We start from the raw sequence: 25,745 nt of genomic DNA, 5'->3' as shown, positions 1-25,745 counted from the left end.
CCTCCGTCTAAAATTGTATCCAAACCTGAACTGAATTATTTCTGAAAGGGTAATTACTTCTTGATTACTTTTTACCAACCTCTAGGCTCCCAGACTCCAGGCAGAAGTCGAACTGTCAGATGTCAAAAGGGAGAGAGAGAGAAGGAAAATGTTGGTACAGCAACTCCAGCCCAGCTGGAAGAAAGAAGTGCAATAAATCGTTTCTTGTGAGAGCTCCAGACTGCTTTCCAGAGGCCATGTTTCTTCTGATGCATTTCTGATAAGCCTCCAAACCCTGACAGGATGCTGACCTGCCCTTGCTGCACGGCGGGGGAGAGGAGGGGAGAGCTTGGCATTGGATTGCAGAGGTCAGAGCACATGGAGGGCAGACCATCTCCACCAGGTTTTTCTTTGGCCCTCCATGGAGGTGGGCTAGGTTGGTCTTTCTCTGCCACTCCAACCACAAGCTAGCACAACCCGGGAGGTCACCTGCCCTGCAAAGCATTGCTTATCACCAGCGAGTTGCCCAGTGCTGTTGCTGGTGTGCCACAGAAGGGAACTGGGGTGCACTCCCCTTGCCTGGATGCCGGGATTCACCTGCCAGCCCTCAGCCAGACCTGGCAGTGCATTTTCAAACTCTCCCTCCTCTCCAAGTCCTCAGTCCTTGGTTCTGTCTTGCCTGGGCATGACAGCAACCTTGCAGGCCACCCAGCCAATTTTCCACATTGTCCTATGCGGCACACAAACCACCCACATTCAGTCATCCCTGCTGGGGCCAGACAACAGTTCCTGCAAGCTCTGGATTTTGTAGCCCAGCACATCACCTTTCTGTTGCCTGCTTTCCAAGCCAGGGAGTCATATTGTTGATCACTCTCTCTATGCAGAAGCCACTTCATATTCCTAAATCTTCCTTATCACACTCCTTTAAAACCTTTACCTTTCTGAGCAGAGGTAAGGGATACTGTACACGATATTCCTGGAATAAGTACGGGTTGGTTTTTTTTTAATGGTGGCATGTGACACTTTCTCTTTTGCTTGTTACTCATTTTAAGAGATCCTTACATCCAGCTTTCTTAGTATGGAGCTGGTTCTAGCAAAGAATTGTCTTCTGTGATTCCAGTCTTCCTGGATTTCTTCGAGAGAGATATTTGCTTATTTAGAGACTATTTGTATGTATGTAAGGGTAGAGTTGCTTTTCATGTAAAATGCTCTTTTTAACATTAAATTATATCTTGGCAGTTTATCACCCAGTCATTCATTACCAGTGAACACTGAAGAAGTAATTTTTCCCCAGCAAAGCTAATGGCATTATGCATGGCTTTTCCTTTGTGGAGCAAATATCACCAGAGCTGCAGCCCTTGACCAGATGTCTTGGTTATAGCTGCTGTATTTGAGTGAAGAATGCTGCAAGAAACATGAAGCCTAATTCATTCTCAAAAGAAAGAGTCTGATCCTGAACATATTTTATTCCTTTAAGTGTTTTAAATGATGGCTTCCTTCCTTCATCTCTCTTTGATTCAGCAGATGCTATGTAGCATCAGGTCTTGTTTGGGTAATATTTCATGCAGACTCACCATGCACTGGTTGCGTTGGAGTTATTTCCATAAGTTCCTTCAACCACAAGGGTACCATATATCTTATATTTCTCAGTATATCAAAGCCTAGTGGCAGGATGTGAAGTTTCTGTCCGAGTGTATGTGTGTGAGTCTGTGTCCATTTCTAGGATGAGAAAGGAAAATCAGAAGAGAGGACACAGTGCAAATTGGTGCATTGTGTGCGACCTAAGATTTCCGTCTCACACATCAGCCCTATTGTCTTGAAGTTACTTTGGAGGGGAACCACAAAATTACATTTTCATTACACAGTAGAGCACAAATAGGCCTGATTGAGGGAAAGCAAGGCACGTGTACTGCCTGTAGTGGGTGCTAACATTAGGTAGGACAAAAGGGAGCTGCCATGGGCTTTTATGAATAAGGTCAATGGGCTTCTTAAGAAAGCCAAAGCCAAGGAGAAAGCTCAAAGGAGGCCTGTGTTGTGCTCTTGATCAAATGATCCAGTTTCAATAGAAAGATGCTAATTTGGATTTTAGTCCAGATTCCTCGTGCCTGGGTGAAGACTGGCAGACAATTCAGCCTGCTCATGGATCCAGAATAACAATAGTGTGTAATTAACAGGAATAAGTGTTATTACTAATTCTGAAACATTCAAAACCTACAGGAAACACAGGGAGCTCAAAGAGAAGCCCACCATCAAACCACAACAGTTTCATTTGCCCTGAATAGCAGGTGTATGAGCAAGAGGAATTCAACTAACAGAAAATCTCAAGAAATAAAAAAGTGCAGCTTTGAACAGAAAATGACAGTACTTCATGGCCTCCATTAATGTAGCTGTATTCCACTGGTATCAAAGTATTTTGTGATGTTGTCTTCACATATTTCTTCAGTCACTGATTTTCCTTCTCAGGCTAAAGAGCTATTCTGTTCAAAGTCTCTCTTATTTTTAAAATAATTTATAGACTTACCATCTCACAGCAGGTCATTACTGTAGAAATGATACCTGACTAATAAATTAATATTTACTGTGTTTACCGAGGTGTTTTACGTCAACTTTTAAGTACATTCTCCTTTTTTTTTTTTATTTTTAGATAAGGTCTGTAAGACTTTTGATGCCACGTGGCTCTTTCTCATAACTCATTTAATTTGGAAAGAGTTACATTATTTAAAATGAAATCGTAGGTGAGTATTCATACAGAATAGAAACAAAGGAAAAAAATAAAACATGTTGAACAGCTTAAACTAGTATTTTATTTTAATCAGGCCTTTAATTTTTTCCTGAAAGGGTAATAAAAGTAATACACACAGTCAGCATGGTTTCATTTCCTCAGGAGCTGCACAGACTGAGTGTTGTATCAGGTGCTACGGGGGCTTCTGTGGGAAGTGTGGTTTCTTTGTTTGCCCTTTATACCTTGTCAGGCAGCGAGTGAAATCTCAGTAACTTCTTGAGACACGACCTGTGAGTTCCACCCCCACCCCTCCACCCCCGCCCCGCAGTTTTTTACTGAGGCTGGATAGGGAGGCAGATGTTGGTGGCTGTGGGAAGAAAGCCAGTGGAAGAGGAGAGGGTGAGGAAAGAGGCTGCAAAATCAGCCCGCTACAGCACGTCAGACCGGGACCCCAAGGCTTGTAGAAACAGGGGCAGGCTCCATGAACAGGTTCTGCTTTCAGCCATCCATTTTGATGAGAAATGGGCAGAAATAGGAATGATTTTGATTTTGATTTAGCAGCACTTCTTTGGCCAGTTGCTTAACTCAAGTGGCTTGGATCAGACAGCTGTTTTATTAAAACCAACCATGTTCTCCTGGGTGCGTGTTTCAGATAGCTGGCTCTGGTTTGGGCTCATTTCAAGTGCAGCCACAGGCTCATGCTCCCTCTCTGGCTCCTTTCTGCAGCTCCATCTGCCCTAGCCTGTGGCTGCTGAAAGAGTGTTTCATTGTTAGAAAACCAGGGAATCTGGTTTATTTACTGGGAGGGACGGAGTTAGAGCAGAAGTGAGAGGGGAGAAAACACATCTAATACAGTTTATAATTTTGAATAAGCACTGAAACAACTGCTAGCCATCCCCTGCATACTTCACTCCTTGGATCAACAGAGGAGCCCTGCCAGACGTCAGATTATATATTCCACAGCTGAGGTGTTTGCATAACTTTTCAGTGGCTACCATTTAAAGAAAGAAAACCACTGACGGGCCTTTTCTTAATATATTCCCCCAAGTTTGACATGTTCACGGTGTACTGCCAGCAATCATTTTGTACTTGGAAGGCAAAGTTACTCGTATCTCCACCATGGCTCCCATGCCAGCTAGCAAGACAGGACTGGCCTTCCCCGTTTCACAATCTCGGCATTTGACTGCGGGCAGTGCTGGGGAGTGCCCAGACCTCCGCGTTCACAGAGAGGGTCCTATCTCCCAGCCTGGGAGAGTGTGGACTTGTTGGAGTGCCAGTCATATGTTATTGATAATGATATCTAGAAAACGTTCATTTGGCCATTTTGGTTGGTTGCCCAGTGACTCAAAAGAAATTGTCTGGTATTTCTTTTCGAAGGAAAGGAAAACGTGACTACATCCAATTTCAACATAGGCTTTTGCGGCATTCCTATGACTGCCCAGATTTTGTCTTTACTAAGGAATTATCCAAGAAGCAGATTTCCTTTCCTGAGCAGAAGGTGCTCCAGTAAGCCTTCCCATTCTGTGGATACTGAGCACATATCTCAATATAGCTTTGCTCCCTTTGGACTCTGAGGGTTTTTTAACTCTTCTGGGGCTTTTTTACCAGCCATCATCCTTCTTGGGTTGCTTCAATTATGGCTTGACCAAATCCATGCTAGCCATGTACATTCCCCTCGCAGCAGGCTGGTGCTTGGGCAGCCCGGGCCACACTCCAACTGACAAGAGTGAGCTGAGTTTTTCACCTCAGAGAAGGGCATTTTCTATTTTTGCTGCAAGTCAAAGCTACTGAGTATCGTCTCTGAAATGACAGGCTGGATGCCAAATGAGAATTCACAAATGAACCCTGTAATTAGATAATGCATTACAATCAGTGAAAAAAAAATGGATCCGGGAGTATAATTAGCACTCTGTTTAACTGTTTTTAATTGCCCTGTTAAAGGGCAGAGTGAGACCTTTGATGTTCTTCCATAGCTGAGACATACTAAGACCATGTGTACTGGCTCACATTTGAAGATTTTGTAGAGATGTTTTTTTCCCTCCTTGTGAGCTGTCAATATGCGCTTGTAGCCCAGAAGGCCAACCACATCCTGGGCTGCATCTAAAGAAGCGTGGCCAGCAGGTTGAGGGAAGTGCTTCTGCCCCTCTAGTCTGTTCTGGTGAGACCCCATCTGGAGTACTGCATCCAGCTCTGGAGTCCGCTTCATAAGAAGGACATGGACCTGTTTGAGTGAGTCAAGAGGAGGGCCACAAGGATGTTCAGAGGGCTGGAGCATCTCTCCTAAGAAGAAATGCTGAGAGAGTTGGGGCTGTTCAGCCTGGAGAAGAGGGGGCTCTAGGGAGACCTTACTGCAGCCTTTCATTGGTTCAAGGGGCTCATATGAAAGATGGGGACAAACTTTTTAGCAGAGCCTGTTGTGATAGGACAATGGGTAATGGATTTAAACAAAAATAGAGTAGATTTAGACTAAATATAAGGAAGAATTTTTTTTGCTATGAGGATGATGAGGCACTGCAACATGTTGCCCAGAGAGGTGGTAGATGCTTCATCCCTGGAGACATTCAAGGCGAGGTTGGACGGGGCTCTGAGCAACCCGATCTGGTTGGAGATGTCCCTGCTCCTTGCAGGGGGGTTGGACAGGATGACCTTTAAAGGTCACTTCCAACCCAAACCATTCTATTGTTCTGTGATTCTATGAGTCTTTTCTGTTCCATAAAAGAAAGCAGGGTCTGAAGTTAGAGCAAACAAGCAGGTTTTCCTAGAGATTTTGTTAGAAAGTTACCCTTTTTCAGAATGCTAACTACTTCCTATTTTCAGGGAAAAGATAGTCTCATGATGCAAGTTAGATATAATGAACAATGAGATGGCATACACTGGAGGGAGATGAATGGCTTATGAAGAAGAGAAATGACATACTTTTTTAGTGCCTGTTAAACTTGTGGGAAGTTTCTCTGCACGCTGCTGAGGAGTTACGGCACTTCACTGCAACAGTACCACGGATTTCATGCCCAGAGATTTCTGGTAGTGGATGTAGTCATTTATGAGCATGCATTGTAAAATTCTTGATACCTAAGAAATTAAATGCTGGCATAAAAATGGGGGGTATTATTTATGTCTATCGACACTAACTTTGAACTTCTTGCTTGGAGCACAATGTTAGACAAAATGACCTCTAGATTTCTCTTATAACTGAATTTTTCTACAATATTCATTACCTCAAAACTCCATTCTGTATCTGCTGTTAACATCAGTCAGTATCTTCAGACAAGCTATAGCATATTGCTATATTTTTCTTGTCCTGTCTATTCAGATATAAAGACAGTTTTCTCCTTTTGTTTGCATCTTAATACAGAAACTATGGATGTAGACTACAAGAGCACATTCTCTACAGAAACATGCTTTACTGCCCAAGAAATCCATCCTTCCAAACTCAAGATGCTGCTCTGAAGGTAGCAGGCTTTTGGTTACCTTTCACATTCACTGGTTCCTAACTCCGGCAGCATGGATTCTCTTCCATCTCCGGTACAATAAACACAGGCTTAGGAGACTGCTACAAAAGGCTTACTTGTGATGTGGCGGCCCTGGGGGTGATTGTGGCAGCTGGCTATGGCCCAAAAGGTTGGTACCCCACTGAATGGTCATCTGAACACAGTAGCAATCAGCTCGACCTCCTTCTTGCTGATTGATTTATCAGCATGTCCTGTGGCATTTGAGCCTTGCTGTGTGCCAAGCTTCATTTCCATTTCCCTAGCCAGCTGGTTTTCCACCACCTCTCCATCCTCTGAGCAAACTTGAGGAGCAGTGTGCCAGTACCACAGGTTGAAGATTGAAAGCTACCATTATGCCCAAATTCAGCAACTGCTAGACAAGGCAGCAGAGTCCCTAGACAGCCCTCTGCTCTGTAAATGACAATGAGAATCCCAGCATGGAGTTTCTGAAATATTTGCAGGTTCTGTGTAGGGTAGGATAAGCCACAGGAACAGGTCTAGCTGTTTTGTGTCTGTAGAAAGGCATGAACAAAGTCTAACTTTGGGTAAGAAGTCAGTTGAATCCCCTGTAGACTGACTATAGGTACCATGTAAAAGGTCAAAGCCCTGCAGCATATACTGGGTTGGGATAAAAAATCCCTCTCCTTCACTTGCAAACTGTGCTTCAAAGCATTTTTTTTCAGGTTAAAACCATCTAACTTTGGCTGTGCTCCATTTTTTTTAGGCTGTACTGTACTTAGTATTTCACTGGATTCCTTTTCACATGTGGTTTAACAATACCCCCACACAAGCTCTTAAGTGCCAAAGAAATCAGGGAGCAGAACAGCACAAACAAAGGTGGACACTGTGAGGGAGGGCGAGCTTGCAAGAGAGCTTATGAAGAGGCAGATGCCAGGTAAATATAGATTCCTGGTAACTTCTTTCAAGAAAAAAAATAAAAATAAATACTCTAAAAATAGAGCATTATATAGCCTAGCTGAACCTACCAGCTTAATTAGTTCTTATTACCAGTGGGCTCCATCACTTTGTTAACAGATATCCAACCAACATTTATAAAAAGTTATTTTCTCATGGGCCATGTAACATCTGCCTTCTCCAAAGAGACCCCCTTTACACACAGGCACATATATGCCATTTAGGTGGGACATTTTTGCAGGTTAAGATCATCATTAGTCTAATAAGGCAATACTTCAGACTGCTAGGTGATTTGCTAAAAAGTGTGGCTTAAATCTATTCTTGAGAATATGTATTTTCCTCAGGGTTAAATTCTCTAACTCCCTTCCTAAAAATACGTTCACGAAGGAAGGAAGGAGGGAGAGACTAAGTTCACAAACGCAGATAGTGTGAGAAGATGTGCTGATGCAAGCAGAGCTGTGGTCACTGCTGTGTCACCATGGTCAGTGGCTCTCCGGACTCCATGCGGACTTTTGCAGAGCAGCTGGCCCACACATTTGAAAGAGTCGGGGGCCAGGGAACACATAAAATTTGAAAAAGGGCCATGGGCTGTTTTCAGGAGACCTGCTTTGGGTGCCAATTGATAAAAAAGAAGTCCACCACTGATCCAAGGAAAGACAAGATGCAGGCTTAGGAATAACAAGAACATTAAAAATTGATGAGACTTTTCATTCTAGCAAAACCTCCGGTTCTAGCCTGGGTGCAAAACACAACAGGAATGTACCCTTGCTTGGAATGAAGCTTGGAACTGCTTCTCTCCACTGGGCAGAGAAGGAGCCATGCTTCAGCAGCCCTGAATAATAGGCAAAGGGTGTCAGTATCATGCACTGTCCTCTCAAGCTAAAATACTTGAGGTGCTGCGTCACCTGGGTCAGGCAGCTACTCTAGATGTGGTCTTAACTGATTAGAGGCAGGAACTGGGAAGATAAAAGTAAGTTCAAAAATCAGCTAAGCTCCCAGAGGATTTCCAAAGATGCTTGAGACCACTGATGGGTGCCTAAAGAAACACAGAAAATAATTTACTTTCCAGAGAAATAGGCTTTGATTTCTGTAGAGTTAACAGGGGAAAAGACATTTAAAATTTAAGTTAAAAATAGGTGAGGAGAAAAGCTTGAAGAATCTAAATGCAAATTTAAACCTATATATATATAGATTATATATATATATGTTCTGAATGAAGTCTTACAGGAGTTAACCAATGAGTTTACTGAACCACTCACAGCAGTGCTGGAAAAATCTGGGTTCACAAATCTTCCCCATTTTGTTACACTCAAAGACCTTTAGGGCAGATGTCACCACCATCACTAGCGTTGAGTCATCTGTCACTTCAGCTGTAGTCTTATTGGAAATGAGTGGAAACACAGTGAAATCAGGCAGCTTTTTTTTTTTTTTGCTAAGGAGCTCACATAATAACTACTGATTATACAAAAAATTGCTTTTGTGTATAAGTATGCTGAAGATATTTATCTGGTATTAGTCTTTTGGCTTTGGTTTTCTGAAGATTGGCTACTGATTGGTATACATACAGCTTATGAACTTGGTTTCACTCTAAGGGTTGGCACATGCTGCATTTTTCTGATATTTCTTGTGATAGCGCTTAGTGCTTTATTCATCTGCAGGAAGGAGAGGAAGACCGGCACCTGCAAGTCTGACTCTGAATCGGCAAGGTATTAAAAATAATTAACAAATAAACGGTCTGTTTTCCAAGCAGAACAATGAAATTGCTGCCATCTAGATACAAAATTGTTTTTCAGGCCTGGCCTTTTGATGGCTAACCTAGCAAAAGACAGGCGAGGGGAGGCCTTGATTACCTGATGGGTAGATGTTGAGGTTGACCTGTCAGAGGAGGCTGAAAGTTATAAAAAGATGAAATCTGCTGAGACGTGGCGCGAAGGCAAGATCAAACAGGAAGGAGAAAGTGGGTGAATGTAGCAGCTTCATCACCTTCCCACACAGCTATTACCTCCTGGGGTGAAAAGCAAACTGAGGAAGGAGTGCGTGGGGTTGTGCTGGGGTTTTGGTGCCTCTCAGGTGCCATCTGCTTGCAAAATGCTAACAGCTCAGGTGGCTTCTTTGCACGGTCTGTGCACCTGCCACCCAGCTGCAGGGTGTGGCCAGGAGGGCAGGTTTTGGACAGTGCGTCTGTGCGGCCAGTGTCCATTGGAGGCCTGGGCTTCACACGGAGGCTCCCAAACAGCACCAGGCCAGCAGGCTGCTGGACGGGGGCCAGAGCTGGTGATCTGGCCAAAAGCCTGCCAACATCTAGAGGCTGCTAAAGCAGATTGACCTCGAGATATCGGCCTGAGCACAGTCACGTGGAATAGCTGGTCTGGCCTGAGACAAAGTGTCATTAATTTCTGAGAGCACCCCTCGCTAGTAATGAGGCTGGCTGGGTATGGCTGTTTGCAACCCACAGCTTTGGGTTGCAGCTGCACCCACACTTCTTTGGTGGGGACACAGCCATGCCAGGCAGGACCGGCAGCAGGAGGCAGTTGCTCTGCAGAGTCAGGAGAGGACCATAGTCCTTGCACTGCCCTGTGGCTAGGTGGACAGACACCCCTTGGCTCTTTCTTACCTTATTTTGCATCTCTTTCTGCCGTGATGCAAAGAAAATCTGCAGTGACAGCAAGTGAAGTGCTGGTTCTGTTTTCCACTTCTTCTGAGCAGGCACAAAGACACCCTGTGTGCATCTATGCACATGCTGGAGCTCCCCCCAGGAGGCTCTGCTAGGAACAGTGTGCCCACAGCACGGCTCCTGGTCCCGCATGACCAAGAAGGCACCAGAGTACTTTCATTCACAGGGAGCACTGCCAAGGCAGGTTGTTCTGGACATATGCCCTGACCCCAGACTTTTCCTATGTCCTCTTGCTCCGCTGTTCATGTTTGCATGAATTTCTTGCTTTATTTCCACTGAAACTCTCATGTAAGAGGGCATTGAATCTCTCCATTGACAGCCTGGTCCTGCAGCAGTTGCCCTACCAGCACATCTGGATAGCAGGATGAGGCAAGCGTTCTTTGCTGTCTTACCTTGGATAAGCCAATGTGAAACACACCCCTTCACTTGAGCTCTTTGTATCTTAAAGTGGATAAATAGATAGTGTGCAAGCATTTTCTGAATGAGTTGAACTCTCTCAGTTCCTACTTTTACCTCTTTTGAAGCTGTCTCCCCCTGCCGTGTTTTTCATTGCTGTCTTCAATTCCTGTATTCTGGAGATCATCACATCCTTCTCCACTCACCACCTGGTGTGGTACAAAGCGGTGACTTCTGTCCCAGTATCACCAGGTTGAGAGCAGACTGCTGATGTTCACAGCATTTCTTCCTTCTCCCGAACCGAGCTGAAGCCAGCTCTGCACAGGAGAGTGTCGTGAGGCTCCGATCCAACGGAGTCAGAGCCTCTTCCTATTCCCATTGTACAGTGCAATGGAAATAGGAAGACTCGTCTGCAACCTGCTTCAGACAATACTGACTAGTATTATCGCTTTTACACTGGGTTCCACCTCTATGTGGTGTGTCAAGCAGGATCCTGAAGTGAGGGAAGAAGGACCATGGTGGCTTTAAGCTGTTCCTCAGCTTTTCTGCAGCTGCACGCACTCTACTCAGTTTGATTTTCCAATGATATCTCAGTGATGCCAACATTTCTTGAAGGTGAGGTATAATTTTGGGAAGTAACATATACTTCCTAATACATTTTCCACAGCAGTGCCATAGCTCAGCAGCCACGTGCCATCAACTGCTAATCCCTTCTTCAGAGCTATGTTGGCCAACCTCAGTTAATATGATTGAAGTATCATAGCTCAAATCCCAGATTTATCACTCCTTTCCAAGCTTCCACTGAATTAATCTCAAACATCATCCACTGAAAAAATAATCTTTTTCAGAAGAATGGAGCCCTTATCCAGCTGTCATATACCCACTGTGAAGTGTAGCAAAGCTCTGTATATGCTGTTGTTTGGCTATTTGTTATCATTTGCCCAAATGTAGTCAGTATCAGTAGCTTTTATTTTATTTTATTTTATTTTATTTTATTTTATTTTATTTTATTTTATTTTATCATTTCATTTTGTTTAATTTGATGCACTAGGTTTCTTTGATCACAATTCGTGTCAGGCTCAGTTGTGAGTTCATTTCCCAGATTTTCTTTGCGATCCTTCTCAAAACTGAACATGATTATAAAACTGGAGTAGTATCTGAAAAGTCCTGCAAAAGTTAGCCTCAGTAAAGCAAAATTAGTGTCATCTGCATTCAAGTCTTTGTTGAATTTGCTTCCTAGAAACGTTCCAGTAAATACTGGCAGCACATTATCAAAGAGAAGTGAATTTGAATTAATCCTGACAGAACTTTTACTAAAGTTAATTATAAGCTCATAATTGTACCTGTTTGCAGTCAAAATCTTATTTTAGGAATTATGCACGTACAGAAAGACAGCAGAAAGATTTCTATGCATTACTTTGTGTCTAGTTAAGTGTTACTAATATACTTCGTATGTCAGATGCTTGGAACAAGCAGTTCGCAATCACCAGGTCAATAATTTTTTGCAGGAACTGATTTCTTCTGTAACCGACTTTGAATAGCAAGTGCGTTCAGTAAAGCTGCAGGCATGAAGAGCAGCTAAAAATGGAATAAATTGCAGGTTATATCCCATTTGTTAAACTCTGCATAACTGCATTTTTTTGCAATGCATGTCAAAAGCACAAACAGTGCCTGTAAAACAGAAGCACCCGGGCTAGAAGTGAGATATTTACTGCTTTGCAGACATCCTCCCGTGATGAAGTAATCGTTCCCAGGGTGCTGAGAGTAATGCTACTGCCATTCTCCTTCTCCCATGTTTCCTTTTCCAAGGGCATAGGAACTGAAGCAGGAGCGCAGCATGTCTTACCTGCAGCCCCAAAGGCAGGGATACACGACTGCCTGACGCCTGTCCTCAGGGACACGCCATCTCTGCCATGAGAAAGCAGATGCAGGCTTGTTAAAAAAAAAATTAAAGTGCATGGCTGAACCTGGGCTACTGCCTCCTGCAGCAGTACTCAAGAAAAAGTGAGGGACATATGAATCTCTGGGCATCCAGTGAGATGTTTGCAACAACTCAATGCCTCAAGATCATTGCACATATATTTTTGAGTTAGTATATATTAAGCAGGGAGAGGCATAAAAAATCATGCGTGTAGGATGAGACATTTAGTTCCTAGACATATAAAAAAGCAGCAAAGTTAATGTTTGTGCTCAACCTCCTTGGTAGCTACAAATACCCTAAGCTCTTCATAGCCTTTGCTTTACATCTACGCACACACACGCAAATATATGTGTGTGTGGGTGTATATATATATACACACACATCCATACCCCTATATATGTAGGGATATGCCCTTCGCATTGACAACTTGTAGGTTAGCTCTGAATATTTCTGTGGTACTAGGTCAAAGGAGTCAGAGCTCAAGCTTCTGCTCCGGCGACCTCTCCCGAGGAATCTGCCCCGCGAGCGCGACGGGCAGGAGAGATGCAGCCACCCCGTGCTGCCCTTCCTGCCACCAGCCACCTGAGTCCCCGGGCACAGTGCTGCGTCCCTCCCACGCTGGGCTGCCTGACAGGCGGCCTGAATGTCTCTCTGTTACATTTTTAACATTATGTGCCCTGGTCACAGCTTAAAACTGACCGAGCAATCTCTATTCTGAATGCAGGAAGTGCATTTCATTTGCATGGCTCTGATGGGATTAAAGGAGGCATTAAAGTAATTAAGGTCAGAGGGGTTTGCCATTTACTAAATCCCTAAATCCACCTCCGCTCCAATATAATTCAGTAATATCATGGGGCAAAAGGTCACTGCAACAATTTATGCCTGTCTAGCCTTCCATCACAAAGAGATAAACCATTTTTTTGGACAAAGAGCTTTTTTGGACATGGCACATATACATTATTTTCCACAGAGGCATCACAAGAAACTTTGCCTCAGCTACCATCTGAATCCACTAACTACCCTATACCTTCAGATTTTTTTTTTCTGGTTTTGGTTAGGAAAATTAATAATACCTTTTATGCACATGAGCTTATATGGTTTCAATTTTTAAAAAAAGCTCAGCTGATAGAGATCTTAAATATGCATTCCAACGAATTTCTTTCCAAGCTTAAAATATTAAGGGATCCCTCTGTTAAAATGAGAATAATAAATGCACACAAGGAACATTTGGAAGATAATGTATTATTGAATATTGTGTGTTCTTACGAGTAAGCTTGCAGCAGTTATTACTTTTAATTAAATGTACATGCATTTGACACTGCTGAAGGCCTTCGCTCCCAAGGCTTCAGTGTTATCTGTGATACAAAGCCGCTTGATTCAATTGAAAGAGCCCTGAGACAGAGTAATGCTGAGCAAAGTCTCAGCAATGGGACAGCGTATACAAGTCGGAATTAAACCACAGGCAATAAATTTCATGCCAGAAATAATCAAGAATCAGAAGGAATTATTTTGCCCCTAAGCAACGAGGGGCAGTGAACGGGGAGTGCAAGGCCCCAGTCCATAGCCACGTGCTGCAGCACAGCTACACGCAAGGAAATAAAGCAGCGTTTCTCTAGCAAGGGAGCTAGTGTGCCACCCCTGCACAGCTTTGCCCCTGGGATGGGCTGTCTGGGGACTGCAAGGAGACTGGGGGAGGACTTTTCCTGGCCGCTGCCTTGTCAACTTGCATTTACGTAAATCCACAATTTTGTGGAAATTCCTGGTTTTGTTATTTCCCCAGAGAAGATGCTTTTCTTCCTCTCCACGTGCAGGGGTGCCTCCTCACTCCTGGCAGAACCATGCCTGGCTGTTGTGCAGAGGCTGGGTACAGGGGTGTGCATATGTCCCCATGCTTCCTCTCACCAAAGCCAGTTGCAACCCTGACTTCAGGAGAAGCCCCATGGGCAGAAACTGACCCTGCCTTGCTGGTCCAGGAAGCATTGGCCAAAAAGTCAAGAATAACTCAAATCATCCTTGGCTGTAAGAGGCCAACGTGGTGACGAGAGACAACAGAGCTGATGTGGTGGATAATGTCCTGCTGGTGCTCAGGCTGTGCTGGTGTTTCATCCCCTGGCACAAGGCGAAGGTGTGCCCTGCCCCTGATGAAGAAGCCCCGTATGGCTACAATGCCGCTGCCCGTGCTCACCCAGCCTTGCTCTCACAGCAGCTTCCTCATGCCCTGTCCTCGGCAGAGACACCTAAAGGTGGGGGCAGCTCTGCTGAGGGTGCTCTGGGTGTGGGCTTGCTGTGCAGACCTGGCGAGACTGCACTATCCCAACCACATTATTGCAGCATTTTCTCCACCCAAGAAGCCAAAGAGACAGGTATTTGGGGATTTTTTTTTTTTAATAAGTCTTCCAAGTGAATAAAGAAGAAGAAGAAGGAATCTACTCGACATCCAAAAGGATACAACTTCACAAAGACAACATAAACAAAGAGAGAAAAGCATACTGTGAAACAGGGGGACGCTTACACGCCTCTCGTAATCAGAGGGACCAACATGGCTTCTTGACCACTGACTGTTCCCAGCATCTCTGAAAGAGTAGATGAGACGTCTGTGCTAAGTAAACAGCATCTGCCATCTCCACAGGCTGTTTGAAAGTGCTGACTAGCTGGTGAAGAGATTAGCACCGTCTGACTCCTCTACTAATAACTGATTCGTTACCCAGGTTTGGCAGAGCCTTCCTAATTGTCAGTTAGAACTGCTGACATCCCTGAATATTGCTCTTCAGATGAAATAATATTTATCTGAGGGTACTGTGGCCTCTGTTTTGATCGGGCAAGTTCTGGTGAGTTCACTCACCTCAAAGGACAAAAACAAGTTTTATCCCGGATGTTACATCCATTTCATAATTAACATGTCATTATAATTGTCTCCCTTACAAAGGCATATTTTAAATCATATGCTTGAAATTTTGGTAAGTATCTTTAGCTGGGCTGGGATGGGCAAAGATGCTTTGCAGTGAGTTTAGTCTTTGGGATACTGTTAAGCAACTCTTCTGAGTGCTGAAGAGTGAAGTTTGAGTAGTTATGTCTGAGTAGGGCCATGACTAGAAACAATTCTTTTGAGAGGCAAAAATGTAGACAATTCCACATTCTTATCAGAAAAAAAATCAAATGTTGAAAGGACGTGGCTATGTTTTGTCTATGATTTGTTTATATAGATTATATACCGACTAAAGAAAGTGCCTTTTCTGAAATTCTTATTAGGGTTATTCATGCCACTGTCTTTTAAAATAGTCTGGGAAAAATGTTCTTATGAAAATCATAAGCATGCAGTTTTTTTAAGTTCAAAATATGAAGTAACCAACTGTTGTATTTTTATTCTGCTTTCCCCTATTTTAATTTCTTTATGCTTTTTTACTACATCTCTGCTGAACAGATGGCCGCTAGCTCCTGACAACGAAACTTCACTAGTCTTGGCAGGATGATGATGGTTCAATCACCCATTAATCCCATGGCAGATAATGGCTGAAAGCACCAGATCAGGTCACTCTTGTTGACCAGATTGTGCAAATCTATATGTGGGTTTTTTTTCACTGATTCCTTTGAAAAGCTTTTTAATTTGAATCTGCAGTGTTCATGTGTCAGTTATTTTGAATCTCATCACAAATCCTCACCCTGTCCGCTTATGATCCCCCCATCTGGTGAAAAAGCCTTCATATTTTTCACCTGCAGAATAAAAATCTCTCCCAGAAATGACAGGCTTTAAATGAAAACCACTGCTGTGAGACAGTCGCACCAGTGGATGTGAAACCTGATCTCGATTTGCACCTGGAGGCTAAGATGCAGCCCAGCACAGAGACTGACTCAACAAGTGTTGCATCCTCACCGGTGGGCGCTGTGCGTCCCTGTGCGCTGGGCAGGCACCAGGACAGCCAGTCCTCCCTCACAGGCCACCAGTGGGAAGCAGGCAATCGGTCCTGCAGGCAGCATGCAGTGGGAATGGGAATCACATCCTGGTTTGCTCCCCCTTCGCCTGGCATGCAGCTTTGAAATGCCCCCAATTTCTACATACCATAATTCCAAGAAGTTTCTCCATTTAAAAGAAGTAATTAGTGAGAAATGGAAACAGCAGACCACTGATCAACACTGCTGTTTAAATTGTTATCTAAATGAGAAAAATACAGAATTATTTTACTTGCCTTAATTTCTTTCCTGCCTGCTTGCATTTTACCTTTTTCCTGTAATTGTGTGGGACATAGAGCAATCTGTCTCTCTAATGAATATACACTGTAGTCATAGGTGAGGAGCTGCTTGTTTGCATCCCTTGCACCTCTATGTGAAATTCATTACCAGATTATGTTATGCCGAAAGGCTTTTGGAAGATGGTCAAAACGCTTGCAAACCCGTGCTATCACAGCCTGATGAATATTGCATGTAGGTCTAAACTGTGGAGCTGTTAGTCAGCCCTTACCCCAGCAAAACTCCCCATGCTGGGAGGCTAGAAAGAGGTTGAGGTTTGCAAGGAGAGACGTTGAGCTGGGGGGCATTGCCTCCTACAGCAACAGCTGTGGCTCCCACAGCTGCTTGAAAAATGCCCAGGTTTAGCAATCACCCCCAAGAGTCAAGTAAACAGGTACTCCAACTGATGCATAGGCAAAGGAACTGTGGAAAGGAATTTTTGAGTCTGTTAGGAGACACCTAGCACTGCTCCCAGTGAAGGCGAAGCCTGATGTTAGTAATGGACAGAGGAGGCCGAGGCAGTCAACACCTGGGGAAACAACAGCAGGAACAATGAAAAGGCAAAACCAAAAAAAAAGCAGGCAGGTTTAGCTATGCATAGAAAGTATTCACACCCTCAGGTCTTGCTGCACAGAGGAGACAGAGGAGGCAAGCCTTCCCCCAGAAAGCACTGGCCACAGACAGCCTTCCCCATACAGTGGCTTGCTGGCCTAAAGCTTGATGTCCCTCTGCTCTGGAATAGAGAAAAAAAAAAGACACATTCCCATTGTCACCCTGAGAAGAAGAAGAGGATGAAACACTGACTTTTTTTTGTATCAGTTGTGTGCTAGCTGTGTTTAGCCTGGATGTTTTTCAGTAGGCCTGGCATGTCCTTATCACCCCATCATCTTGCAGCTTCTGATGACCAGTTATCAGATGAGTGGTCACTCTATTCATAAACTGTCTGTGTTCCTCTGATCCTCTGGATGCTCCCAGAGAAGGAGTCAGCAAAGTCCTAACCCTGCGAGCACAGCTTTGCTGGAACAGCAAAGCTCGGGTAATGACTGGGACTTTTTCAAAGCTCAAAGCTGTTGGACTCCAGGTCTGGATGAAGGCTCTTCTCTTTCTTTTTTTAAGGTATTCCACTAATATATATGTCCCTTCTGAAATATCCACCCCCACTAAGTGCCTGCCTAAATTGAGACAAGGCCAGATGTTCTTCAAATATTTTTCATGAGCACAGCAAGCAGGCAACCCCTACAATCTTGGGATCCAGCCAGCAAAGCCCTTTGCTGGTGTCCTGTAGCTGTACCATGAGGAAAGTGCAAGGTGTGAGCCCTTGGCATCACCCTTCCAGGAGCAGCATCACCATCAGACCCACCACGTGTCCGCTGCCTAAAAGGGGACCACCAGCTGGCTCCGCTCACCCCCAGTCTGGCTGGTGGTCTGACATAGGATGTTCAAATGGATGTTTATGGAACAAAAGGCACCCTTCCTCTGCGCCCAGGGCTCAGGGTTCCTCGTGTTTGATGTGTTTGTAAACAAACCTCTATTTCCAAGGAGGCCATTTCCTTTTAGACCCTATTACACACTCCTCCCGGTGCCCTGGCTTCCTGTGTTTGAAAGACCTGAACGCTGTTTGTCATTTCACCATATCTAGATACCCTAACTGAAGCAAAGGCTCATTTACAGCTACATGAAATGGATGTAAACAATGACAAATACACTCACAGTAACAAGCATGCGGAGAGACAACCAGAGGGTTTCGGTTACAGGAACAGACCAGATCAGACCACTGCCTTTGTGGGGCTCAGGACAGACTGAAAGGGATGGCAAGGAAGTATTTTCCTTCCATTGCCTCAAAATGTTTGGATAGCTACCCTAGACCTAGAGGAAAACATGTATCAAAAAAATCAGTAAACCACATTTTATTTATAAACAGGGGTACTACCTAAGGTACAACCTCCATTTTCTGTGACTATTATCTTCTCCTTCCTATCGCACCTAGCTTTAATGCCCTCTATATCATAGGCACTTTCTGCATGAAATCAGATGTATTTCAGCACAATAAACAGGTGGAGGAGCAACACGGTTTTTCTTCCTAAACATTTCCTTGTCATTTTTTCAAAGGCTTTTCCATAAAGTTTTTCTAAGAGATCTCTAAAACCACCTTGGTGAATTGTTGACTTGCCTACAACCTTTTGAATTCATCACCATCCACTCATCATGTTTAGGTTCTGTTAGTCAAAAGTTCACATTGTACAGAAGAAGGTACAAGTGTCATGTGGCACATGACGTTAATTAAGTTGGGTATCAAGTTTGACAAATTCAAATCCTTCTCTTAGGTGAAAGAACATTCTGTGACATGCTCACCCATGTGACCTATGAGTATTTATTAAATATTTGTAGCCCCAAAACAATTTATTTTTGAAACTCATGTCTGACTTAGAATAAGAATGAAATTCAAAGACTTCACAATGTGTTTACAAGCAATCTGCAAACAGTAAACAGGGCCAAAGTAATGTGTGTGTATCCATTGCAATTAGCTCACAATTAACATCTGTACACTGGACTTACACAGACAGTTTTAAGTTTAGTTTTAAAAAAAATCACCACCTTGAAGGCTAGAATTACCTTCCACAGGTTTTACACTGAATAGTTATGTTGACAAGGACTGAATAAATAGAAAGTATTCAAATGTCACTGCATCATATAATCAATGAATAAAATAATCATTGCATAAAATATGTTTACATGGAAAAATCAGTCCGCTTTGCTCTGATTCAATTACTTCCATCACACATAAATGTTGAGGTCACTGTGAGTTTTGCCACTGACTTCAACAGGGCTCAGGATTTCCTCCCAAGAACTGGTTAGTGAGAAGGTCAGATTCTGTACAGAAGATGAAATATAGACATTACATGTTGGTATTATGAACTCCTACATACTGCTGAATGATTAAGATTTTGCACGATATTTCTTTTCAATGCTCTGTGAGCATGCTTACTTTATTCAGACCTTTAAAACAAATCAGTAAGATGAGAGTGAAGTTAAGTTTAATATTAAGCAGTTCATCACCAGTTCAGGGGCATTTATTACCAGGAATGAATAGCTGCAAGAATGTGCCTGGAGTATCATGCAGGAGGTGGTTATAAATATGTCTTTTTTGTCTTTTTTTTTTTTTTTTTGGGATGGAACGTGTGGAAACTTGGATCTGCACAAGTTATCAAATTTCTTTCTCCACACAACCAAGATAATTTTACTTCCCACCTTGTGCAGCTACTTCTCAGGAGGGACAAGGGTCCATATTAGACAAACAGAAGCAGTTTGTCTTATACAATCATTTAAACTATCAGTTAAACTATCCTGTGTGTCAAGTATTAGAAATATCACCAGAAGCCCCTAATTCTTTTCTTTTTTTTTCCCTTGTTCTTTCTGTCAAAACATGTTGACCCACATGAGGTGCTTTTTACTTCTAAACTTAGAAGCAGCAGTTTCATCTCACTGTATAGTGAGGAAAACAACAGGTATCTTGATGTAAAAACTTGATGAGAATAAATACTGTTCCAGAAAACATGTTTCTTACTGGGTACTTCTAAAGGGTCTGTAGCACCTACATGATGTAGAGCAGGGAAAGGACAGGGAAGCAAAATAGCTGAAGAATAGGGAAACTTCCATTCTCATACTCTAGTTTTCCAGAAGTAAGTCTGCACCTAGTCTTTTCTGTTGAAAGCTGAAGAGGATTCAATTCCAGAAATGTCCCAGCTCGAGAACAGTTCTTACAGGGATGGCTCCCTGCCTTCTGTGTCATTAATCTACTATAAATGATGTTACACACAAGTAAACAACTAATTATAAAAGCGAGTAACACTGTGCCAGAAGGGCTTCTAAACAAAACTAACAGTTGCAGCTACTCATAAAAAAAAAAAAAGATACTTGTGATTATTTTTCTCTAAGTAGAATGATTTTTTAAGAATTGTCATTGTTATTTTAACTTGTGAAGCACTGCTATTTTGAGGACAGGTTGGACAGGAAAACAGGTAGTGAATGGAGAACTTTTATCAACAATAAATATGTTGAATCTCATCGAGAATATCACTACAGTTAAAAATCAGTTCTGGAGTGCTCGCATCTGCTGAGATTATTGAGCAGACAAAGGCCACAGCTTTCTCCAAATCGTGCTCACACACAGGCTGCTGCAGGCAGCTCATGAGGACAGCGATGTTTCCTGACCTGTAGATGCTTTTCTTGTTGCACAGCTTTGCTGAGTGCTCCCAGGGAATCCAAGATTAAATCCAAAAGCAAGCAAATTTTCTAGCAGCCTCTTATGACTCACGATGCAACAAAATCTTCCAATTAGCAACTGTAATAGCAAGAAGGAAGTCAACGTATTGGAAAAAAAAATGTAAATAGAAGGATCTTCAGTTTCATTACGTGTAAATGTCTTACACGATATACCGGTAAGTGAATATGAAAAATATGAACTCTGTCAGGATTCAATTTTTGACAGGAAATCCTGTGTCAGTTGCTACTGGCCTTACTACAAGGGCTGATGTTGATAGAGTCTTTTTTTTATACTTGCTTCTAAAGGTGATCATCCAGCTTCCCTGCAATGTCCCTTGCAGATATGAAGCCATAATCAAACACAAATGCAGATATCTTTTTCAAGGCTGTGTCTAATTCGTTTCTGTGTAAGAAGGAGCTCTCCCAGCCCCAGGCTCCCCTATCACCCTGATCTCCAGAGTGCAATTAACATGTCTGAACCTGCCACCGCTTGCAAAGGTGTAATCTTGCCATGAACTCACTACATCAGGAGATCTCCTAGCTGTGCCAAAACAGCTGCAAGGTGCAGGAGAAACTTGAGCAGATAAGATTGCTATCAAGAAGGTATTTCTAGTTTAGCAGCCTCACCACAGACTCATTGCTTTCTCTCCCAAGCAGGAGAATGAAGCCATTTTTCTCATGTTCTTGCAGTTATTGATGTGGCATGTTTCCAAGAGTTTATTTTAATTTGAGCATTGCCCTGAATTGTTCTGTCTGCTTTTGCTGCCTCCTTTCTGGCCTCTCTTCCAGCAAACACTTTTGTTCAAGTGCATATGGCTGCAAAAGTTGGATTGAATATAGTGTATTCATTGTACACATACTTCTCCCCAACCTGTATGTGAGTTCAAGCACTCTATGTTTCAATTCTTATTTCCTGCAGATCGTCAGATAACCTCATTTTCTGTCTGTATTTCATCTGAAAGGCCTTCTGACTTAGACTTCATCCTCCCTGGGATCTTCTCCAGTTCTCTACAGCATTCTTGCTTTTCCAAGTTAATTTTTACAGCTGAACTCCAGCAAAGTTATTGCTGCTCCCCTTCTCTGTTGGCAGCAGCTTCCAGCCATGGGGCACAGCACTGCCTCGCGAGTTACAGATCTAGCCCAGGACCATGGGGTCAGTCTCCATGAGCCCTGCTGGGCAGTGTGAATGCTATCATTCCCACCTCTTTCTAGAATAACAACACAGTGGACAGCCCATTCAAGGTTAGGACAATATCAGTTTGGAACTCCTCAATTATTTTTTCCATTAAAGTACAAACTTTCCCAGATGAAACTGAGGGAAAGAATTTTCCTTTAAGGGAAAAAAACTCAGGATGGAGCATTCTGTTTTTCACCTGCCTTTCATTGTGATCTGACAAAGTTGGCACTTAAAAATCAGCAACTACTTTCTGGGCCAACAGCTGTTTCTCAGTCACTTTAAATAAGAGCAATTCTTAACATTTGACTGAAAATAGAGGAAAGCCAGCATTAACTAGAAAATAGCCCTCCCATGCCCCTAAACCCCAGGCTAGAGATGATCAGTCTCTGTGATCCTTTTGCTATATTGGCAGTCCTCTGTCCTCTTAATCTAACCATTAAAGGGAGGAGCACCCTTCTGCACCACAACCCCTTCAGCAAACCTAGCTGGGTGTAACCTGCATACAACCTCGTGAGAAGAGCTTTTCTGTGTGCTGAGGCCAGGTCTGAGGAATTATTTCGCTGCTGCAAACTAGAGTCCTTAACTTGGAATTTATAGCAAAGAAGAAATATATAACAGGCCAGGTCAAAAAAAAAAAAAAAAAGTCTTCAGTGATGTTTGGTTTGCAACAAAAGGCATGGAAGATGTTGTGCCAAGGTGTAAGGTGGATTTCTAAGTGCCCAGTGCTTCTCTGTCAAAAGCTTCAGGTCTGATGGCTCCAAGGTAAAGATGGGCAGGGTCCCTGCTTCCCTTCTCAGCTCCTGGGAGCCCAGGGGCCCTGGAGCCCAGCGAGATGCCCAGACTCTCATCCAGAGGAGCACATCCTGAAGAAGCTGTGAGGGCCACATCTAGCTCGCGCCTGGAGCCGTCTTTATGAGAAAGGATTCCTGCCAGCTCACTGCTGCCCTGAGATACTCCAGGTTTGGTCAAGGCTGTGGAAGGAGAAAAATGGCAAAACATTTGATAATTCTAGTTGGAAAGATGTTTTATAATTTCACTGCGCCTATGAAAAAATAAAACAGAAATGAGGTCATACCTAGAAAAAATGCAAAAGCAGGGCAAAATGCAATTCAGCAGCATCCTTGTTAGCACGCTCAGCACTGTAACCTGGGATCATTTCTCTTGGGAGGGAAGCAGCTTTCATCCTCTGAGCTGCCAGCCTATAAAATACTCATTACCATCATTGTATGGAAGTTTGTATCCATGGCTAAAGTTCAGCCAGTGATGTCTGGCAAAATTGCAGCGCTTTTTAAACACCAAGGATGCCAACTCCAACACTTTTTACTTAAATGTTTTTATGTCGTAACATAGCAATCCTTGATACCAGAGAACTCTAACCACAGATCAAATTCACGCACATGTGTATGTGTGTGTACATGTGTTTAGCTACGAATGCTCCTCCTAGGTGTGTGGTCTGGAAACCGGCCACATAATGGCCTCTTGGCAGCAGGCAGCACAAGTGGGACCTGGGCATGCAGGGTGCCTCAGACACGATCTGCAGCCTGCAAAGGCCTCTCCTCTAATGCATTTTATACAGCTTCTGAAATCTTTACCACAATCTCTTTTGTGTGTGTGTTACTGTGTGCTCCTAGAAGCTTTAATTACTGTGGGACATTGCTGGGTGAGGTGATACAGCAGTGCTCTTCTCAATGAGATGTCGTCCAGGATGTGCCTTTCCCCAGCGTGCCTCCGGAAAGCCCACGACTGGGAAAACGTGCCTCTCCAGTGAAGAGGAGCCTCTCTCGGCCCTCAGCAGACCTACCTTTATCACAGATGGGTGCACTGGTAGCTCCTGAGCTGGATTCTTTTGGTGAGAACATCAGAAGCAGCCATGAGAAGAGATGGACTGAAACGCAGCTCTTCTCTCTCGTCCTCTGAAACAGCCTTTCTGCTTTTCTTGAACATAACTAGATCCTGCAGCATCTTCTGCTTCATTTCAAAGCCCTCTGTGGTGCCCAGGCCTGTCTGACCCTGCAGTCTTCTGCCGCAGAAGCGCATAATCTATCCCAAAGTCTAAGTCATGAAAGGAGAGGAAGGCAATGATCATTCTCTTTAAAACTGGGTCACACATTTTCACCCTACCCTGCATGCCTGTGGGATATCAGACTTTAATTTATTAAATCTTTACATGCATGCAGTCAAATTTAATCTCACTAACACCATTCAACCGAAGGCAACATCGCTGAGCCCCTGGCTCAGGGCTGGAAGCTGACATTTAGACCATAAGCCAGTGAAACATTTCATGGAACCAAATGACTTGTGTAACCTGATGATGCAACAAATGACATTTTAATCTACAGACAACCAGAGCCCCAAACGCCTCCCCGTTCAAGCCCATTTGGTATTGTTGTGCTACTGCATCTCCGGGAGAACCTCTCCTGGGTTACGTCCATGGAAATTAGATATGACAAAACATCACTGCTCCCACGGGTGAGCTTTGGGTTACACACTCTTTCTGTTGCCCTGAATCCTTGCAGCCTTCCCTTGAGCTGTCCCTATGGTTCAATAAATAGAAAATACCCTTTCAGTCTGGTGTCTACTTTTCTTAAAGTAAATCCATAGAATGGTTCTGAGTCGGACGTTAGACAGTGCCAAATATCTCAGTGCATTGGAACCTGGGGAAATAAGCCCAATATGTTCGGTAACTATCAGAAGACTGTATTCAGTGGCGTGAACATACTTTTGCTCTTTGGCCCTTCAGGTTTGTGGGCAGATCAATGCTCTCAGTGAAGTGATAGCTTTTACAAACATGACCAGAAATTTTCAACCTCTTACCATCAGGCAACTTTATTTGCTAGTGGAAGGTGGGGAGGGCTTTGGCACAAACCAAATCTATCCAGTCTAACATAACCATTTCATTTTGGGTATATCTTAATCCCACCTTCCTGATTTTTGCACAGCTTTGAAACACTTGTGTGGTTAATATAACAAAGGGTTTCTGCCAGCCTGTTTATAATTATCCCTAGTGCTGAGATCAAAGACATCACTATCTGCCCTTGGTTCTTCTGCGATATTACAGTGCAGGGAAAATAATGGCAAACCCAAACTAGGAACATTCCATTGCCTTGTTAGCTGTGCAGCAGGAGGCAGTGCAGGGAGGAGGTGGGAGCAGCCTGAGGGCTGCATCCCTCTCCCTGCCAGTGGCTCGGGAAACCACATTCCAGCTGGTTGACCAGGCTCCCGAGGGCTGGTCACACGTGCATGCACCACAGGAGGTAATACAGTATCCTACAAGATTAACAAAAGAAGGAAATCAAAGTGCCAGAAATGTGTATCAGTTATTTCATCTCAGAGTAAACTCAAAAATATCCATCATTTAAAATTCGGTGTCTGAAGGTGAAGTGGGAGGCCTGCTGTCTCAGGATCAGGATCCAGTGCTAACATGGAGATGCTCTCTCCAGAAGAGTGTATCTTACTGGAGGCACTCAGATACCCGCACATTTTGTAATTGCTGTTGGGGCAGGTAAGAAAGATTTGGTCCACAAATTCACCTGGTGACATCCCTTGCTTAGTAAAGGTTGTAGAGCACAAAGCAGCTGAGGAGAGACAGCAGTTAAAGTGCTGGAAGCAGCAGAATGAGTAGTAGATGAAAACCCAAACCGCTGGAAGAGATGCTCCAACAGACCTCAGGTAGGTGCCCGGTGCCATAGCCCTCAGTGCTGGCTCCTGCCACGGTGCTCTGCCAACAGGCCAGGCTGCTCTCATACACCCTGATGAAGACCCGAGGGGATACACATTCCCTGGGAAACACAAGAAAAAGTTAAGGGAATTGGCAAAATTCTTTATAAAGACTGCTAGGATATAACAGAAAAACACTGGAATAAACAGGGATGGAATTGGCATTCCTGCTTCACAAAATGTGCCAGCATTTCTAAGACTTGGCTGCCTGAACTTTAGCCCTGGTTGCAAACTTCCATATAACTATGGTAATGAGTATTTTTCAGGCC

The sequence above is a fragment of the Chlamydotis macqueenii genome, chromosome Z (assembly GCF_036417535.1).
Source record: "Chlamydotis macqueenii isolate bChlMac1 chromosome Z, bChlMac1.mat, whole genome shotgun sequence".
In the NCBI taxonomy this organism is placed as follows: Eukaryota; Metazoa; Chordata; class Aves; order Otidiformes; family Otididae; genus Chlamydotis; species Chlamydotis macqueenii.
This window is presented reverse-complemented; position numbering follows the sequence as displayed.